Below are 17,718 nucleotides of genomic sequence, written 5' to 3'. Positions count from 1 at the left end.
CCACTTACTTTGAGAGTGAATTAGGAAGAAAAAAATTCCCAGTGTAGGAGATGATATTACTACATTACTTAGCAAAGATCAAAGAAATGTTAATAGGTGAGGCTACTTTTGGTATCTTATATAGTTTTCCACCCAAATTATTAATTAAAGTACGGGGTATGGAATCATACACAACATGAAACCTCCACAAGTATGGTTTTCGTAACAAAACATCACAAACTTCAAGTGGATCAACATCACACAATACCTCATTCATAAAAGGATTATTGTTGTAAGGTAGGCAACACTATTAACTAACGTAGAGATCTCGCCTTTATTGGATCCACCCGATGGTGTATGGATGAAAGTGTGGTGTTGTCAGTGAGCCCAACCACTTAATGACATCTACTGAGATGACATTCTTTTGACTCCCACTATCGATAATGAAATGCATCAAAGCACCCTTCACCTACATTTATGAATGGAAGAGATACTTACCTTCCTCTAGATCTTCAAGTTCACTTTGTTGGGCCTTGGTGGTGGAAACGATAGTACTGGGTTTCACATTATTGATTTGTTTCCGCTTATCAAGTTCTGGTTTAGAGTCAGAACTTGCATTTGACTTTGAAACTTTTAGCTTGACCATTACTGACTGCTTTGTGCGACATTCATTTTTGTTATGAATAGGAATCTTGTGGAACTTACACCACTTTCCCATGTTTTTCTTCATTTTCCCATTACTATTCTTTGCTTGTAGGTTTTATTGGTTGTCTTAGGGTGTTCCAACCTAGATTTGTCCTTTGTTGTGCATTTTTGGGGTGCCTTTCCTCTACTTCAAATTCATAGGTCCAAAGTATCACTTCTTTTGTTTAAATTTTTGTTCAATTTTGACAACATATCGATATGTTGCATCAAGCAAGGAGATGTCTAGGAACTCCATTTGTTCCTAAATGTATTTATGTAGGCAACCATGGTACTTTAGCACTAGATGTCACTCTCAGTCCTTGATACCCATCTTTGTGTATGGTGTATGAAATATATTCATGAACTTTAGCACTTCTTGGTCCCTTTCTTATCGTAGTGTGGTCCATTTTATGTACTTGTCTTCATAGATTCCAACAGGGTAATATTTCTCCTTAACAACATCCCTAAAAGAGTTCCAAGAGGGTGCAACTAAAAATAGTGGGGATTCCTCCATGACTCTCTTCTCACAATAAGTTTCCCACCAGTACTTGACATGGGGAGTGGTATTAAGGAGTGAAAAAGTAATATTTTCTCTATCAAAAAGTTTATGGACCAAAAGCTATCCTTCCAACATATTTAACCATTTATCTAGATCATCTACATATATTTGGCCTTCAACTATAAGAATATTAAAATTAACTTGTACCTTAAAGGGGGTGGCACCTTCAAAGTGGCTATTGGATGAAGATGTGTTTCCTATTAGTATCCACTGAAGGAAAAAGTATACATCATCTCATTCCTTTGTCACTCGATGGCTTCTTCGAGCAATAATTTGATAGGATACCCTAATCCCTCGTCAATCTTTTCTTTATCCATGGGAGGCCATTAGGGTCCGCGAGGCCGGTCTTGCAAGGGTTCAATCAATTCAATTCTCAACTCCTTATAACCTGACCTCATTGGGGACATGCACAGAAAAACATAGAAAGGGAAAACAACTATGATACCACTAATATGAATTTAAGAAGGGAATGAAATGAAATACAGGTTTAAAATAAAACATGGAGATACAATGAAACTGAAATTTAATCAATAAATAGAAATGCTCAAACTATATATATGTATAATGAAAACAAACTAGCTTGAATGGTGGTAGTGTATCTCTAAGAAGAGATATGATGGCTACATGCCTTCCTAAATTATGTTAAAATGAGGCTCAAATTCCTATTTATCATGAAGAAATAATAGTCCACGGGTCTTGGATAGAAGGTGATAAGGTGCGTTGTTAAGGCACTTCTAGATGTTAAGTCACTAGTTAAATTCCCAACCCTGTCTGGGTGTTATTAGTAAACATGACCGTGACATAGCCTCACCAGTGTGGAACCTACAAAAAAAAATCATGAAGAAACAATGAGAAACCCTAAACATCCAAAACCCTAACCCTATCAAATGAACTGCCAAAGGATTATGAACTCCAATGGGGCAAGTTGGAATGCCAACTTCCCAAGGTCATAACTTTGACATACGATCTTTGTTTGGTGCACGTAATATCCCAGTAAAAAGGTATATCTAACGAGAACAACTTATGACTATCGATGGTAGTTTATAACTATCGTCAACCCGTTTCCCCAAAAAACGTTATTTAGGGCCTTGAAATAGTTCTAAAAGGTCAACCTAAAAACTACCAAAATAAGAAATTGTGTTGTGAGCTAGTGGAATAGGTGGGTGTCCACCAATATCCTCCTAGATCATTGAGGCATTATAAATTAATCATATGATTCAATTTATCAAATTAAATACAGTGAGGGTATTTTGGCGTTTTGGAGATCAGCTATGAGTTAGTCCAAAGTAGTCAAAGATGTATGATTTTTGTTTTGTTTTAGGATTGGGTTTGCTTGCTTTAGGTTGGCATCAGGTTTAAGGTATGATGACAATTATTTATTTATTATTATTATCAAAATGTTTATCTAGAATCCAAAGAAGTTCAAATTCTATGACATGGTAATTGAAATAGATGAGGGAGTACTTGGCCCAACATCATCATGCCATGTCATCCAAAACGAGGAAAAAATGGCCACGGAATGCTCAATGCCTACTTGACCTCTTGATTGGTTGGGGGCATGTGTTCTTGATGGCCACCATGCCACTTTTAGGGCAATCATTACCATGCAAGCACACGTCATTAATTTTAAAATCAATATCAAAATATATTTAATCAAATATTGAATTACTTATTATGTTACACTTATGGGTTTTTTAATTTCATTTTAAAATTAGATTATTGATTTCTCAACATATTCACTCTATGTTATAGAATGATTTTAGTTTTTCAAATAAATTGTATTGAGAGAAACATTCTACCTACTATTGTGAGGCAAATATGTAATTCCTTCCTAGAGTTGGCACATGTTCCTTTTAAAATAAAAAATAAAATATTCACTAAATACAAAACCAATGCGAGCTATAATAAAAAACAAAAATACATATACATATTTGATTAGTCTTGATTAAAAAATAAACCATCAATAATCTTATTATCCTTGTGTTCAATAGGTTGTTGTACACTCTATAAACTAGTATGGGGGAGATGTTGTAGTGATGCTCTAGATGAGATGTTGCACTGAAGCATTAATAAAAAAATTAATAATTATAAAAAAATAATATGGTTTAATTAAAAAAACAATAAAAATTAAAAATTAATAACAATAATAAATAGATTCAATTCAATTTGTTATATTATGATTTTGTTTTTATTAAAAAAATTACAAACCAATACTTTTTGGAAAAAATAATATATATATATAAAATAATGATTCATATTAGTAACTATTATATTTTAGAATTTTATATTTAAATTTACAACAAAATATCAATTATATATTTATTGTTAAAGTTTTAATAGAATTAAAAACAATGCCATTCCTATATAATATAATAATATTATTAATATAAATAGTATTATTAATATTTAGTATAGATGTATTTTAATTTTTAAATCTATGAAATATTGAGAAAAAACAATCTAAATGTGTAAATATTTTTCAAAATTTAAATTTAAAAAAAATTTGTATCTTCTTATAAAATTTGCATTTTAGTTAATCCTAACATAAGTTACATTATCTTAATATTTATAATATACTTTTCCATTTTCTATTCCTTTAGCATTTATCTTTTAAGATTAAATAATTTATATCCTTCTAAAAATTTAAAAACTTGAATGCATAATGTTTACATTGATGCTTCTAAATTTAATAATTTTTAATTTTTAAAAAATGAATACAACTTGGTAAAAATTCGATATATAAAGTTATAAATTAATAATTTATATTTTAACTTTGAATCTATTAAACATTGAGAAAAATCAATCTAGATATGTGAAATTTTTTCAAAATTTAAGTTAATCAAAAAATTTGAATCATTCTAGTTCAAAAATAAAATTGATATATAATAGTCATAACATAAATTACATTATCTTAATATTTATTATAAAATTTGCATTTTGGTTCAAAAATAAAATTGATATATTAATATATAATAATCATAATATAAATTACATTATCTTAATATTTATAATATACTATTGGATTATCTATTCCTTTTAACATTTATCCTTTATTTCAAAATTAAATAATTTATATCCTTTTAAAAATTTAAAAACTTAGAATGCATAAAGTTTACATTGATACTTCAAAATTTATTAATTTATATATATTTTTTAAATTAGTAAACTTGGAAGAAAAAAAAAATCAAAAGTTATGAAATTTATTTTAAAAATATTTAACCAAATAACCATGTCATATGTGAATATCTCTTTTTCCTATTTACAATGAAAAGAACCCGATAACCCATAACAATGTATAATCCGATAAGATCAAGGAAACCCAATGATATCTTTGTTTCCATTTCAAATGCAAGAAGAACAAGGAGCCACTGCCCATGGCGGTAGTCCCTACCGGGGTCTGCAAGTACATTGCAAATTACCTAATAGCAAATGGATTGAGCAAGATTGAAAGGGCTATATGTATGATTTTTTCGCATCATTTGCATCAGCGACAACAATTTCTATGTCTGCCTTCTTTAGCGCAGGCGCATCATTAACACTATCGCCGGTCATTCCACATATGTGCTTTCTAGCATGCAATCGTTTAACAATCTCGTACTTATGCTCTGCAATGACCAGTCAAAATCAGGAAGAATATGGAATCAAACACTAATTAATTAAGGAAATGAAAAAATAAAAGTATCTGAGATAAACATTTCCACCTGCAAAATAATAGTTATAATATAAACCATGCAGTCGCTGGCGGGATTCTTGGATTCATTGTGGCCCATCCACACTTAAAAGAGAATTTGCACAAAATATGGGTATTGGCTACCACAACAGTTTCTCAAAGCTCATGATCTGCTCTTTCCCAGCTGACCTGCATCCGAGGTAAGACAACAAACATTTCTCAGCGTACTCTGTAACACTTCTTCGATAACAAAGTAGTTTATCCCATGTGAATCTTTTGCAGGTATACAGGAAATAAAAACTATAAATATATTTTTTTGCTCTATTTTTATTCTAGATGAAAGGCTTGATTTATTTTTAGCATGACATGATAAAATAAAGATGTACTTTGAGAATATGTATAGGAAACTAAATATTGAGAGTTTGTACAGGAAATTAACAAAAAGTCGATGTACACAAATTATTCTGTAAAAATATTGTTTAGTTGATTAAGATTGTTTATTTAATTTTATTGGGAAGGAGCAAAAGACTAGTAAACGAAATTTCTTGCAGTATAAGCAAATAATTATAGAAAGAGTCATATTAGACTTGTATGGTATCAGAATTCGTGAAATAGTAAACTAATGTTCTTTCTTTTCAAAATATTACTTTATGAAGTTAAATGAATGTGTTAGAAGGTTTATATATATATTATGTATATTATATCAAATATATGTACATTTACAAAAATGAAAGAAGGTACATACGTATAAAGAGTGTAGATTACATAGCGATTTTATAACAATTATTACTAAAGAAAACTCGTTAGAGTAATGACCATTACATGCAAATAACAAACATATGAGTTTATAAGAATAATGCACTGAAAACCAATTATAATTGTAACATGAAAATAATTTCAGTAAAATCTGATCGAGAACTATGAAGTAATATAAATCTTTGAGAAAAAATTGGTTCTTTTCAAAATATTACTTTACGAAATCAAACGAATGTGTTAGAAGGTATATACATAGTATGAATGTTATATAAAATATATGTACATTTACAAAAAAAAACATAAAATAAATGTATATGCGCATAAAGAGTGTAGATTACATAGCGAGTTTAGAAGAATTATTACGAAAGAAAACCCGTTAGAGTAATAACCTTTACATTCAAATTAAAAATATATGAGTTTATAAGAATATTTCACATGAATAACCAACTATAACTATAACATGAAAATGATTTCAGCAAAATCATATCCAGAATTATGATGTCATAGAAATATTTGAGATAAAACTTACTGTCTAGAGATCGAAATTGTCCAATGCAGGTATAAAAGCAAAGACAAACTGTATTGTAACAAGGTAAACCGTAAGAAAGTAAAGACACAACTTTTAAACAAGTTAAAGACAAAGATTTTAACTAGACACTTGTCACACATGCAAAAATAAAGGTATAATACAAAAACATATTTCAAACACGTAGACTGTCGTGGAGCCCATAACTTTACCAGCTGCCTGCCTCTCGTCCTTCATGCATACCCAACGGCTTTACGTCTTTACCTCTGTCTCTTTTGAATGTCCAACATTACAAGGCTTAACCCTGAACTCGGGTTAACCCTGAACTCAACTCGCTCTTAGACAGCTGCCTGTCTGGAATGATAAATAATGCTAGATCACTACCACACTCAGGATATCCCTGGTACCTAAGAAAGGGTTCGAGTCTAGCTGCTAGAGAAGCAAAATCATTGACAAATAAAAAGTGTCATATCAGTAGTTTCGAAAAAATCCTTACAATTAGTCAATTTGCAGGCATTGAGGAGGGAAACATCTGGGAAATTTGAATACGCTCTCCGTATTATAATCAAATGCATTTGCTACCCAGCCAAATATTTCTCAAAGGTATTTATATTAGCCATTTCAAATAGTTCATATAGATTTATCTCCTTAAATCAAGTTTTTTTTTTTAGTAAAAGAGATCGAAAATTAAGGGGGGCGGGCCCTTCTAGCCTATGTACTCTGTAAACTCGTGTTACCATATCCATGAAGAAAATGAAACCAACACATTAAACAGAAAAGGGAATCCATGTTACTAGATGCAGGGTTCAATAAATTAGGTATTTAATCTGATTATTATTTATGTATATTAAAATACAGGTCTATATTAACAGAGGTCTATCTTAACTGGAGATGATAGTCTATTCTTAATTCTTAATTCTTAATGGAAAATTGGCATTTGAGATACTCAACAAAGGTAAGAAAACACGAAATTAATGAGAGTTTGATTACAAGAACTATCGAAAATAGAGATTCAACAAATTATAACATGAGAGTAGGTAATTCAAATTACCAGGGAAATGATTAAAAACAACATGATCAACACATAAAACACATGCAGATAGAGGAAGGAGATACCTTTTGAAAACGAAGTATTTAAACAAATATGACCGAGACCGTAGATAATACAACATATCAAAATGGCTTTGGATTCTACCATCGTTTGAAAGGTAGGATGATTGGTTCTAACTAAAGGTTGTTCAATAACACTGCAAAAACATATATACACAATTACAAGCCCATACGAAACTATCAAAGCTGTTCTTAAAAGGATCTCATAATATTATGCAGTATCTCTTGAGTTCTATGACATCTGTTACTTCTAAAATCCAATTACATTACATTTATAGCGGATATCCAATGCTCTGAAACCCTAGATTCTATCTAGGAATGAACCTATTATTCAAGCAGGGTTTCAAGCGAAGACTCTAAAAGACAACATAGGCGAAAAAAAATTAATAATCGAAGCACCTGGAATAATAGCAGTCGAAAAACTGTTAACCAACACGGTCGTGACGACGTAATAGCAATCTTACCTGCAATTTAAGGAATTACCAAACTATTACCTAGGGTTTTTAAGAAACTGAAGCTATTAAATGAGATACGAGAGCAGAAAAAAAATGGTACTTCTATACCTGAAAATTTGAGGAGCTACACAGAAACCCCGTGGAGTTCTGAACAGAAATACAGAAATAGGAAGCGAGGCATTTAGAAAAGGTTAACTCCTGCCAAACTCGGAATTTTTACAAGAAAATTTTGTCAGAGGCTATTATATTACCTGAGCCTTCGAAGTTATTTGGACCAACGCCGTGCGCTCTCAAAGGTAGCCATTCCGTGGAAACTATAAAGTAGACCAGCCCACCAATATAGAAATGATGAGGAAATAATACCGTGTAGAGCAAACCCACAATGGAACTTACAGTTTGTAATCACCCGTACCGAAGGTAAAATACCCCGCGCCAAGTGTTCATGCATCGAGTCTGCATAGTGACAGATGGATAACATGCCTGAGCATACGTATAAACCAGAACATCCAGCGTACGTATAAACTAGAACATCCAGCTTAAGAGTCTAAGCACGGGCAAGAAAAAACTTAGGATAAAATAACTTGCCCGCAATAAAATCACATCGGGGCAAGAGACGCTTGCAATAAGAGGGTGAAATCGAAAGTTTGGTTAAAACTTTTTGAAGCCAAATCGCCAACGATAAACTTTGGTTAAAATTGTTTAAACACTCGAAATTTATGGTCAACCGAAGAACTAATACCCGGTCAATGCCTGATCGAACGCTAATAGTCCCAGGCAGGGACTAATAACAACAACCGATGCATTCCTTCATAAATAATTTAACACATTCGATTCTCGTTGAAATGTTGCACAATGAAACCTTATCTTGTAAAAACATTTATCCTATCTTAAACAATCCAATTATATTTTTTTCATAATATATATATATATATATATATATATATATATATATATATATATATATTAATTTCTCATTCGCTATACATCCGCTGACCACACACGGTCACCACAACAAAGAATGGTCGATACAAGAAAAGAAAAACAACTAGTACCCTAATATTGTAAGAGAAGATTGCATACAAACTTTTCATTTTGAAACAAATTCAACATAGACAACAATTTATTAAGCTCAAAGCTTACCAGTAGTGATTAAGTAAGAAAAAGTCTGATTTCATGGTTTCAAGGAGGGAAGAACTAATCTTCCTTGGAAAAAATAATCCCAAATTATTTTGGAAGGAGCTCCAACCGAAAAAGATACAAATTGGAAATAATATTATAGCTTCTAAATGGTTTGACTATGTAAGACAACTCTATGAGCAGGTTCCCAAGGTTGACCCTCCCCCCTTGGTCAACACTGATACTGAACTCTTCACGGTACAAGAGGTAGAGATGGGTATCAAGAAGTTGGGTGTTGGAAAACCAAAAGACTCAGTTGAACTCCAAGCAGAATATCTAAAGTGGGGCTCAAAGATTCTTGCACCTCACATTACAAAAATCTTCAAAAACATCATACAACAAGGGCTCCCCATAGATTGAACAACTAGTCTGGCAATACCTCTTTCCAAGAGCGGTGACGTCAATAATCCCTCAAACTATAGAACCATCGTGATAAACCCTTTGTTTGCAAAGCTATTTGGAAGCATGCTAGAAAACAAAATTAGCAAGTGGGTAGAAGAAAGAGATAAGTTTGCTAAAGGGCAAGCAGGTTTTAGACCTAAACATTCCAGAGTTGATCATTGTATAACTTTAAGGCACATCATTGAAAAAGTTTGGGAGAAAAAGGAAGAAGCATTTTGTTGCTTTGTTGATTTCAAAAAAGCGTTTGACTCGGTTCCTAGGGATAAGCTTTGGCATAGAATGGAGGAACTTGGGGTTCCTAAACATTTGAGAGCAATTGTGCATAGGTTGTATGAAGAGGTGAAATTCAAAATTAGAACTTCAGCACACATTTCTGAAAGTTTTAGAAGCGTTATTGGGGTCAAGCAAGGTTGCCCACTGTCTCCTACCCTTTTTGGTTTATATATCGACAAGCTTGAGGAGTGGTTAAATTCGCAAGGGGGTGATGGTATATATTTGGGCAAGTTTGTTATAAGGCTTCTTTTGTATGCAGATGACCTTATTCTGATTGCTAAATCGGCTCTTGGTTTGCAAGAGCACTTACTATCCCTTGAGCATTTTTGTAGAAGTGTGGGGATGCAAGTCAATATTAGCAAAACGAAAGTAGTGGTCTTCTCTAAGAAAATAAAACATAACCAGCATAAGTTCTACTTTGAAGGAAACATTCTGGAAGAAGTTGTAGATTACAAATACCTCGGAATTCACTTCAACAAAAATCTAAGCTGGAATGGTTGTAGAAAGAAAAGAACTTTGCGGGGTTGGAAAGCATTTTATGCTTTTCAAAATAGGTGTCGAGAGGCAGAGTTATGGGACTGGAAAACCAATCAAACTCTTTTTGGGCTTCTAGTGATTTCGGTGATTCTCTATGGTTGTGAACTATGGGCCAATAGTACATCCGACATGCAGTGGAGACAAATTGAGAAAATTTAGAAGTGTTTGATTACAAACACATTTAAGATTAAAAGTGTAGTTCCTTATGATATCTTGTTAAGTGAAACAAGAACTGCTGCTATTGAAGTAATTGCTATGGTGCGAGTCATAAGGTATTTAAAAAAAATTGAGAAAATGGAAGAGGGTAGATGGCCTAAGGTTGTCTTTAATGATAGATTGTGCAAGAGCAAAAAAACTTGGATGTAGCAAAATAACAAATGGTTTAGTAAATGGGATATTTGCTTGAATGCGTGTCCCATAAACAACAATATAAAAGCTTTTGTTATGGAAAAGTTCCACAAGTGTACTTGGGATAAGGAGCTAGGAAGAAATAAAAATTTCTATATTGAAGTGTTTAATCCCACTCATTGTCATCAACCAAAAGCATGCATAGAGGCCAATATCTCTTGGAGAGCCAAAATTCTTATTGCTCAGTTAAGGACTAATTCTCATCAAATCCATTGTGAAACAGGACGCTGGAAAAGGCCCAAGGAAGTGTGGGAGGAAAGAGTATGCATTTTTTGTTCTTTTGGAAAAGTGGAAACAAAAAAACATTTCATTTTAGAATGTGAGGCCTTCAAAGACAACAGGGAAATTTATGCAGATATGCTGGTAGCTAGCTCTTGGGATAATCTATTTAGTGAGGGGTTTGTTGAGAAGTTGGGAGCATTTATTTTGAAGCTTCACAGAAAAAGGGCCGAATACATCAAGCAGATGAAGAAACAATCTATCCCATAGGCTATCTTTAGACTCTGGACGTTAAAATAATTTCTTTCTTTCTTTCACTAGAAGGTAAAGTTATTTACCTGTAACCTTTACCATCACGCAACAAAGACTCTATATACCCAAAAGCTACACATATTTTACTTGACATTCATAAGGAAATACTCTCTGTGGAGTTCTTACACTAATCAGAGAAGGGACAAGAACGCACGAACTCCAATATGCGATTCAACATGATGGAGGCATTCTCAGATTTTGGATTGAAGAGATGAAACATGTGATCTTCACCTTTTGTCATAACCAAATCAACATATTTTCCTAACTTCTTTAGGGATTCAGAATACAAAATACGTTGATCTCTCATAAGATCCTTCTCTACCATGATTACAACCATTTGTCCATATGCCAGAGTGGACAGGCCAAGAGAACGAGGTCCAACTAGGTTTGAGAAAGGGTGGTCTTTCTCCGCACCTATGGGGAGGGAGATGCTCCATACTAGATCTGTCAACTTATTAAAACTCTCCACCTCTGCCTTTGACCCTAATTTGCGGCTAATTTGTTCTTCTTCACCGAAGTTGGGGTGAACCAGAATTACCCCTTTTAAACATAGGCTACCCCAATTCCTTTTACTGGCACGAATACCTAGTTAGTGCAAGATATTAGCTCTAGCGTTGTCACCTCCCAAGAACAATTTATTGAAGTTTGCATGGCCAATGAGCCACATGTCAATCTACACCCCCTCTGTTTCCTCCTCTTGGCGGGCGAGCCATTCAAGCACATTGAAACAATCATCATAAGTCGTAAGGATGCGATGCTCTGACACTCTTTGGTAATCCATGGGATACGAAAATCACCTTGGTCTCTTTAGCCACTTTATTAACATAGCTATGATAAAATGGAGATGCAGCAAATTTGATGCAGAAACCCCCTCCGTGAACATACACGAGCATCAGGAGGTAACTGAAGGGAACAATAATTACCTTTGCATCTTCTTGACTCAAATTCATAAAGGGAAAAGATAGACGGGTGGTCATCCAGTTTCGTGAGTGGGTGGAGTATGCCCAACAATACTGGTTGTTGTCCACATCACTTGCAATCAATCAAACATTGTTGCTATTATGATCAATATCTATTTCGTCCTCCCTTTCCAGCAAATGGTAGCAAATCAACTACAACATATCCATACTAAACACGTTCATGCAACATCCATCGTGATCTCGCACCAATCAATATTGATTGATTTCTGTAGCAGTCCCAAGGGCCAATGGCGGTGCAACATGCATGATTGAGAGATGAGGGTAGGTGACAATTCAATTTCAAATTTTAGACGACATGGAATATGAATGGCAGGATTCAAGCTTGTGTTTCAACAGGTTTCCAAATTCAAATGAGAGTACCATACATTGTATACCCAGTACTGTATACCATCGCAGTATAATTGTCTCGTGGTGGCAACGAAGATCAAGGTGGAGGTGGCATGTCACCATCGGAAATACCTAAGGGGAGGAGTTGTCAGAAATCTTCATCATGGTATGTATGACTATCCGTGCAATGTCACATCAGTCACCAAAAATTCACATGTATAAACCACTACTTATCATTATGTTATATGATGAACATATATTATTATCATTATGTTATATGATGAATATATATTACCTATAGGTCTTTTTTCCCCAAGGAAAAATCATAATTTCCATTATGAATGAAAATTACATGTTGTAAGATCAAGTCAAATAGAATTCATAACAGAAAAGTTGATTGTCTTGCCTATCATAATGAGCATAATCATATCTAAATATATGGTCTACTATTAAAAATTTGTTTTAAACAATTATGAGATAATTGCATAAATGATAATAAGAAATATAACATCATTATCTAACTATAGTTGAAGACAAAAAACGAAAATGTGATCTTTGTAACAAAAAGACTAAAGAGTGAATCATGGTTGTGATGTCCGATCCTGAGTGCCTTCTATGAAAGGTTGATGATAATATGCATAGTGAGTGTCATCCATCTGCTCTGAAATGTGCCAAGTTCCTCTAGCCTATTGCGTTGCTTCCTTGGAAACTGCATCAGAAAGTGTGTTCCACTCTCTGTAAATGTGGTGACATGAAATGACATCAAAATTCCTTTTCAGCAATAAAAATTCTTCTAACATAGGCTGCAATGTGTGCATGTGAAAATTTGATTGCTGGTTTAAACCAATTTATTATCACACGGGAGTCTCCAAAAATATGCAACTGCCAACACCCTTTCTCAATAACAAAAACAAGAAGAAGATTCAGAATGTAGAGCATTGCATAATTATTAGAGTCATGACCGAGACCAAACTTGTGTTTGAAGAAATAATTTTTAGATATGTGGAAAATAGCCCCTCCTCGAGAGATACCTTCGCAAGAAGATCCATTAAAATATGGCCATGGAAACAATTTATCAACTTATTCTTCTACTATAGATTAGCTCCTTGATTTAGGCACTTTTGCAAGAATAAGATCATGGATGGCTAAGCACTGTGCAATAATATGATCAACGCTGAAAGCCTTATCATTAAAAACGACATTATTTCTCCCTAGTTAGAACCCCCAATTTATTATGGGAGGAAGATTCCTCAACTTCGGGGGATTTTCTCCATTCCACCAATATGACAAAGGCACTGAGAAGGATTCCCCCTGCCACTGGGATCCACTGATAAAACATTTGGAGTAGAGGTCCACACAACATGATCCAAGTGGATCTTCAAGAACACACACAAGACAAGGAGGACTCAGGGATGCTCAAAAATCAAAGTCATCAAAGTGACTTCGACCTAGGACCAGATCGTAGATCTCGTTGTCCTAATCGCAGAGGTACGAACAATTCATCAAACCAAGCTCGTATGCAAAAGATAGAGCTCTTCAAAATTTGACATGACAAGGGGAAAAGAGGGGCCCATAGTGTGTCACATGGAATCCCAGTAAGCAAGTGGGACCCACATGACAGCCCATCAGCCATTGATACATGGCAGCCGTCATTGGTCTCTTAAACCTGCACAAGAAACAAAAATTAATTTTAATATAGTTATCAAAATAACTATATAAACCATATCAAACCAAATAAATTTATATATTAACTAAAGTTGAAAAAAGTTAATATATAAAATATATATATATACACAAACTTATAACCAAAAGTCTCGGGATCCGTGCAAGGATGCGTATGGTTTATGGGTATAAACTTAAAACAAACATTAAACAAACTTCAAATGATAGGGTTATTAAAAGGGATCCATATATATTAACATATCACCCACCCCAACAAACTTTAAAACAACAAAAGTCAAGGCCACGTGTATGGAATGGAGTCACGTGATGGCAGAAGGTTATTAAAGTTAGATTGGTGACCATATGAAATCACGGAAGCATATATACAGTTTTCAAAACAAACTATTAACCAACTCACGCGGATGGAGGATGGTTGAATAAAGAAACCATGTACAGGTTTAAAGAGTTAAGTGATTTTTAATATATGGTTTGAAAACAAAATTTATGTTATTTGTGGAATTTACCAACTATTGCAAACAGATTCCTCGGTAACTCCACAGTGAATTTATTTAAGAACTTAGTTTTTGCCAGAGCTGGGGACAGAAAGACTGCACGAATTTCGAGACAGGAGCGGGCACGGATTTCGAGGCAGTTTAATAATTTTTTAATGCAGGGACCATGAATTTTGCAGGGAGGCAAAATTTTCACTGTGTCAGAATTTGACAAGTTTTATATGGTTTTTACACCTCTCATCGCCACAAACGCAATGGTGTTGTTCGTTTCTTCATCAGAGGTTTGCATCTTCCAGGCAATTCCAGAATGCACGCGGAACCATGATTTTAGCGAACATAGGGAGCAGAGCCATAAGCCATGAAATTTTCCCAAGGAGGTAAAATTTCACTTTGTCAGAATATGGTCAAGTTTATACTTGTTTTTCATGGTTTTCCGCAGGAATCCTAATGGTGAAATCAGATTTGACATCTGAGCAATGGATTTTCAGTGCATCCTTGAAACAGAATCTTTGAGGAATCCTGAGGGAATCTAAAAGATTCTTTGAGCTCCGAATTTTCAACTTCTCAGAATTCGGATTTTGGATAGTCGATTTCACACTACTCGACGCCGATGGTGTATTCAGATTTGTCTTTATCTCATTTCTTCTTTCAGTCACTTTTCTAAGTGCCAATGCAAATGTCCATCTTCATGTGCGAACAGTGTTCTTCTTACAATCGATGTTGTGAGATCGATGTTTCAGCAAGCTTCAACACTTTGACAGTCTTTTCTTCAGATGGCCCTTGGTTGTGAGGTATATGATGTGTTCATGTACTTCTTCTTTCTGCATTATGGTGTACAGATCCATGATTGATGTTGATGCAAGATCTTGTTTATTACATGTTGTCATGATTCCTTGTTTGATTTGATGCGGAATCTTTCTATGTGATGTACTTTCTGTCATAACTCTTTATGTTATGCTTTGAGATCCCTTGTTGTATGTTGTTGGGATACTCTTGTTGTCGTCATGCATGTGTTTTGCTTTGACATCCCTTTTGTGCCATGTTGGCGGGATGCGCACCATGCTTGTTTTTGTGTCATACTGATAGGAGTCTTTTGATTGAGAGTTCTAGTTGTGGAACATCTCTTAGAGCCACTCCTGCGTGAGGGCATTCTTCCTTGTATGATCGAGACATCATCTTTGTGTACATCATCTTTATTGACAACACATAATGCAGCGGCCTACACCATCTTGACACCGGGGCCCGGAGACGTAGTCCCTCCTGGACAAACTTCGTTATCAACGGCTTTTGTTTTCATGTGCTGATGATTGTTATGTTCCTCTTCTTTACAGTTTGCAACTGTATTCATTAATGTTCTTTTAAAATTCAATTTAACACATCACAAAAGTAAAAGGTCTTGGAAGGGTCCTTCTTCACACCCGGACTTGGATCAAGTGGTATCAGACCTGGTCTTTACGTGTATGTGAATTGCAGTGTGAACAATGGAACCTGCAGCGACAGAGAATGAAAGAGCAATGTACGAGACTATGGTCAACATTTCCAAGAGAGTGGAAATCATGTATGAAACTCTATAGAAAGAGACAGAGGAAAAGGAGCGATTACAGCTTCAGTTGCAAGCCACAAAAGAGGCCATGGATGAACTAAAGCAAAACAAACGTAATCTTCAAACATAGAATGATGAATTGAAGATGCGTCTACATGAAGAGAAAGAGGAAAAACAAAGTTTGCTACGACAGCTGCAAGCAAAGGACGAGGCCTTGGAAAAGCTGCAGCGTGACTCATGCGAGGTAAAAAGTAGTTCTCCATCTTCATGTATGTTTCCTGATGATGATTTCGCCATTTTTGAAAACCACACCACAGGAATTGGGTCCAAACTATTGAAGAGAATGGGGTATGAGGGAAAAGGCTTGGGCGTTAATGGCCAAGGCATTATCAACCCCATCAAAGTAGAGGAATTACCCCGTCAGGCAGGACTTGGGTATATCAAGAAAGAAGTTGGGGAATGCGCTGAGATAGTGAGCAAACCACCAACAATGAATGATGAGCAGCCCTCATCAGTTCTTTCCAAATCGAAAGAGAAGGTAAAAGATGTTGATTTCATTTTGATTTCATCTTCTGATAGTATGATGTCTGTTGGAGATTTGGAGATCCCGATTACAGGGACAAATATGAGGCTCCTTACAAGGACAAGGCACGAGGAGAAAGAGCTTGGTGCTAACAACCAAGGCATAACTCAAGCTTTGGAGGTTGTGCATGAGCATCGATTTACAGGATCGAGATACACTAAAGGAGTGTTCTCAAAGGTGTCATAGTCGTCCGAGACATCGTCGAGGAAAGAGAATGATGGGAAAGCATACCCATCATCCCAGGGCAGTTCCCATTGTAGGGAGAGAGTTGAGGCAAGCTCTCATTGCCATGCTGACATCAAAAACAACAAAGGAAGGTATAATCACTTTCGATCTTCGAATGTTCATTTTGATTACGATCATGTTGTTAATAATGAACGAAGACAAAGGCATCGAAAAACATGCACTTTTTGTGGTTTACCTAACCATACCTTTTCCAAGTGTTGGATAAGAATAGCAGCACTCATGAGGCGTGAAAGACCCTCTCAACCGCATAAAAAGAAATGGGTTAAGCAGGTATGGAGGAAGAAAACATACTTCAATCATTGCGGCGGAAATGGCCATCAAAGAGCCACTTGCTGAAAGCTCCACGCAGAGCAGCGCCTTAAAGACAAAGCGTCGGTGCGTGAACCGGGAAGAGCAGTTGTTCAACAAGCAAAACAACCTCAAGGAGGTGACCCATTCACATTGATCAATGAAAAATGGTTTTTAGACATGTTGTCATTTCATGGTCATTCTTTTGTAAATCATTTGCTACATTTTAAAGTGTAAAAGTGATGATGTGTTTCCATCACTTGGTCAACAACAATGATGTCCGATCATGTTTTGAGTTGTATGTTAAAACTCTGAAAGTGATGTTACGTTTCCATCACTTGTCAAAACAATAATGTTTGGCCTTATGTATGTAAATCATGTGTTGCAGTGATGAGGTGTTTTCCATAACTTTTTGAAGCAACAATGATATGTTGGCCTTGTTGTCATAGCTGGAGTATTACGTCCATCTTGATGTAAACTTGACCACCGAGTATGTGTTATAAACTCGTGG

This window comes from Pinus tabuliformis, chromosome 5_1, assembly GCF_031772625.1.
Source record: "Pinus tabuliformis cultivar Carrire ecotype Pingquan chromosome 5_1, CPIR1, whole genome shotgun sequence".
Classification (NCBI taxonomy): Eukaryota; Viridiplantae; Streptophyta; class Pinopsida; order Pinales; family Pinaceae; genus Pinus; species Pinus tabuliformis.
The sequence above is the reverse complement of the archived record's forward strand: the minus strand, read 5'-3'. Positions refer to the sequence as shown.